Source organism: Montipora foliosa, chromosome 3, assembly GCF_036669935.1.
Source record: "Montipora foliosa isolate CH-2021 chromosome 3, ASM3666993v2, whole genome shotgun sequence".
Classification (NCBI taxonomy): Eukaryota; Metazoa; Cnidaria; class Anthozoa; order Scleractinia; family Acroporidae; genus Montipora; species Montipora foliosa.
Genome location: NC_090871.1, coordinates 5238480 through 5243479, shown reverse-complemented (window position 1 = coordinate 5243479; position 5000 = coordinate 5238480).

Sequence of the window (5000 nt, the reverse complement as noted above, 5' to 3'; positions counted from 1 at the left end):
AGTTGCAGCCAGTCGCTCTTGATTGGTAATTTTAAAATATGACTTGCATTTGAACAGTTCACAGTTTGGTATAACTTTGCTTTTACTATTTTAGTTTGCACTATATATATATATATATGTTATGAGTTACAGTAGGGTATTTGCAAGTGTGACGAAAAGTTACTCGGGGAAATGGAAAGGATGAAGTATGGCTTTTAATTTTTATCAGAATTTTTTTTTTTAAGTAGTGTTTGAAGGACGACAGTTTGGTTTTATCTAAGGAGTTGAGAAAGGAAAATTAACACTATTGATGGTTTGCATCTGAGGTCACAGCGGCCATGCTGGTGTACAGAACAATGCAGTAAAATAGAGCTCAATTCCCGGAGGATTAGTTGGGTACACAAACATGGCCGCCGTTCCTTTGATTTTGAACACCAACACCAACGCAACACAGAAAGCCGCAAACATCTCTAGCAAATATTTATTTTTTCAAATAGGCACTCCCTCGACCACTCCCTTCGGAATCAGTGAGCGATTTTTATTCAACTTATGTACCTGTGTATTCATTTCATCATGGTGTCACCAATGGCAAAGCCCCTATTCCCTCTCTTACATTAAACCACTAATTTTAATGGCTCTGTTCGAAACGGTAGCTCTCATATCTTTGTTATTCTTGGTTTGCCATGTGTTTGCATCCATGTGATGACACGTGTAAGTTTTGTATAATAATAGAATTAAATTCCCAAAAGACATAATCATGCAAACGTTTTCTTTTGTTTCGGTGCAAAAACAAGGTTACTGATCACGTGAGTGAAAACACTCTTTTGGCCGATATTTGTCAATTTAATGTTTTCATTTCATGTCACCATGGGTCCTCCATCTCCTAAATATACCACTTACAAAAGACATCATCAGTTCATTCTGACGAAGGGCTAAGCTGGAAACGTCAATTCGAAAATCTTTCTTACTGTGGTTAGTTTGCCTTTAACCAACCAAATGTTCGTTTTGCGCACCCTACCGACCTAGCACCACAGTTTTTTTAGTAATTAACCCCTTCATAACATTTCAACGGCAGATTTTGTTAGTTCATCTGTATCAAAGTTGTGTAAACTGTTACATCTTGGTTTTTCCTGGTTTCCATTATAGTGTGTGTTTGTCGTAAATTACATTTTCTAGTTACAGGTGAAGTCATTCAATGTGCTTCTAAAAAATGACAATAAATGTGTTACTCCAACAAGTTCATGTACTTGGTTATTTTGACGAGATATGAGAACCCCTCGATTCTTGCTTGCTCAAGCTTCTAAACCGCAAGCCGTGATTTTGTAAGAGAAATCAGAACGCAGTTGTGAATAATCCACATTGCTTCTGCTATATAAGGACTCATCATTTAACAGATCATATGATCTGTTAAATGTTGAGTTCGGCCATTACTCGTCATATTTTTTATTTATTGACGGGATTGTAACATCATTTCAGTGCATACTTCACAGGCAACCTAGACTCCGAATTCGAATGCTTTGTTTACAATCCCTCCGATTTTGTAAGGGAAACAAAAAAAGACTGGAAAAATCGGTTTATCTTAGAACAAAGGAAACAACGTAAATCAAGTAAACTAACTTGTCGTTTGGTTTATTTGAGGAGTTTTGGGCTGGTTTGTGATCATCTCTTTACATGAAGGTAAAGAGATGATCGCAAACTAGTTTACTTGTTTTCTTTGCTTTAGTTAGGATTAGCTGATTTTTCAGTATTTTTTTTTGTTTCCCGTACAAATCCTTATAAAATCGGAAGGATTATAAGGTTAGGGTAAGGGTTAACCCGGCAAAGCATTGGAATTCTGAGGCTGGGTTGCCTGTACACAGTCTCAACTTTGGTTTGTCTTATCTTGTAAATGAAATAAAATTTTGGAAAGGGTTGAAAAATTGTTGGTTAAAGTCCAGTGCCCTAGCCACTGGACTACTTAACACGACAGGATTTTGCGAAACCGACCCAACAACGGCCACTCAGGTGATAAAACACGAAAACCAAAAGTAACGTACTGTATATCGTTGTTACCAGGAGCCCATCAGGATGGGCTCCTGTTGTTACTCGGGATTGAAACAGAGCCCTCTTAGCATAAACGACATGACTATTCCGGGGGAAGGGGGTGAAGGGTACAATAGCAAACAACTCAAACCTTTACAAAAGTGCTAACCTTTGGCCTAAACATATCTAAAGCATAGTGTTTAGACCAAAGGTTAGCATTTTTAAAGGGTTAGGGTTGTTTCACCTATTTTACCCTTCATCCCCTTCCCCCTAACGAAAGGTTAGCATTTGTGTAAAGGGTTAGGGTTGTTTCAGCTATTGTACTCTTCACCCCCTAACCCGCGAAAATGAGTTCCAGCAGAAAAAAAAAACACCAGCAAAATTAAAAATAGACAATCAAAGACTGCATGTGTCAACTGTTTTCACAAACAGTCAGTCAGTCACGAGGCACAAGGAGGACAGGTAACAGGTATAAATATCTCTTTCTGTAGGCCTTTGCTTTTCAACCAATCAGCCACGAATGCGGAATAGTTACCTTTGAATGCATTTAAGTTTGTGTCCGGCATGATTTATCAACCCACGTGGAAAAGTAACATGAAATCGAGGCTAGCGATCAAATTCCTTTTCCACTATGAGTGGTGATTAAAGTCAATCAGATACTAACGCCGCCGGTAAAGGCTCGATACCCGAAAATATTTGATTCAACATCCTGAGAGTCGCACGAGGGGAACCCATCAATTTAAATTTCGCGTGCCATATGCAAATAAAGACGTTTTTAAATTTTCTTTTTTTCCAAAAACTATAACGGACTGGAACTGCCTCCCTGACGCTATTGTTTCATCATCCTCCTTAGAAACCTTTAAATATAGGTTAACAGCTTTTCTTAAGTAATAGTTATATTTAGTTTAATATAGTTTTCTTTATTTAAATTTTTAAATCATCATTTTATATATTGATATTTGTTTTTTTTATGGTTGGTGTGATAACCGAACGGTTCTTACCGTCCTAATACATGTAAATGTAACTTGAGTGAACATTGGTCTTGGAAAGCTGTCAGAAGCTCAGAGTACACGCATAAGTTTGTGGTGAAAAAGAAGTTGCATGTAAAGGATCAACATGTCAGCCTTGAAGCCAAATGTTTCTCTATTTCCTTTTATTTTCTTCAATCTTCAGCTCAGTTGACAGTTGTGGAAAAAAACACTGTCAAGTTACTGCACTACCACACGTATGCAATGCGTTCCTACTTTAAAAAATGTCCCGTACCTCCTCAATCCCCCCACCCCCCCAGCCAAAAATCCCGTATCTCCACAATCGGCCAAGGGCTACGGTCAAGTACCATTGTACCACAGTTTCGGCTGTTTATCTGTTCTCTCGAGAAGCGATCACTCGGGTTTTTTAATTTCGTTTTCGATAGTTTTTTGTTCAGCTTGAGTGTAGAATCATGACAAACGCTTGTAATTTCTGAGAACTATTTACCACTTGTAGCTTTTGTTGAGTTTTGAATCGATGATAGAGAGAGTTTTGGCGATTTGAACCCGGACTGGACTCATGTTTTCAACTTTTTGGCGAAAGTTTCCATTGCTTATTTTTGTTTTTCAAGAATGACTTCTAATGTTTTACCGAATATCAGCCTTGAACAGCATTTGGGAGTAGAGAATAAAATTTCTTTGTCAATTTTTCACCTGAGATAAGCGTTAATCGGCTTTTGAACAACTGGCCAAGGATGATAAGTTGTTGAACTGTGATTTGTAATAAGTTTTTTGGATGATTTAACCCTATCACTGCCGAAGGCTTCCCCATTGACAAGTAAAATCGTCTGGCGTTAGACAGAGTAGAATCTAGAAGTGTCAATTTGCATTTTTGTCGGTGAAAGGGTTAAGGCTGATCTTGTAATTTTTGGATGAACGGAGTTTACGAAGCAAGTAAAACTGTAGGATTTGAATAAAGTCTCCTTCAGAAAAAAATAATAAATAAATAAAAAATCCCGTATCCTGATAACCCACTACTAGGGCTTTGTTGTTTGCATTTGCAAATTTAGTAACATTAATAATGAGTTTTACAACAAACAACTTCAAGTTATATTACAGCTTTATATTTTGGGTAATCTCCCGTCATTTCCCCAAGTTTACCTGTAGTTGAAGTTCACTGTAACTGGACAATTTGTGTTAACTGTTTGCGCATTCTAGGGATACGCCCTTGTAGGCGTCTTGTTACATGTAAAATGCAATCGACAATCACCTTTTATATGTGGTCTATCGACATGTCAGGAGACCCAGGGGAATAAAGAAATTTGCCGTTGACAAACTATGGTCGGCGACCCCGGTAAGGCTCAGTTTGTTATCAACGGTCGAAGGCGTGGCCACTTTTGTGATAAAGCTCTCCTTCGAAACCTGTTTCGTTGCAAGATTACCGCCTGACGTTGCTGCTGTTGCGTTGATGGTGGGTTGAAATGAAAGTTCAATCTTTATCAATTGATTCTGATGTGGAATTGTGACCGTGGGAACATTTTATCCGGGAATTTTTGACTCAAATTGGTGGCTCCTGAGAATTTTGTCTCCGGCATTGGAATTGAGTTTGGAATGCTTGTGATCAAATCAAAACTTCAACACCACCACCCCCTCCCCCCCCCCCCCCCCCCTTCCCAACCTTTCCTTCGGACTGGGGAATTTGACCTTTATCTGGGTGGGGTAGAAAAAATTGAACCGGAAGTGTCAGTAACAGCTATAAACACGTGTTTGGATGGGTTGGAAAAGTTTAAAGGAAGAGATATAGCATTTCTGAGCGATTGGCTTACAAAAAAGGTCTTCAAAAGTTCTCTTCAAAGGAATTTTTGCTGCGTAATCCGTCTTTATCATAGTATAGAGTGAATACAATATTTATGGGTTATTGACCAAGCGTGAGGTCAAGATGGCGGGATATTGGCCAAGTTCTTTTCTTGCGAGTTTATGGAGACGAGACGAAGTCGAGGTCCACAAAAACGCAAAAAAAAGAGGCCAATA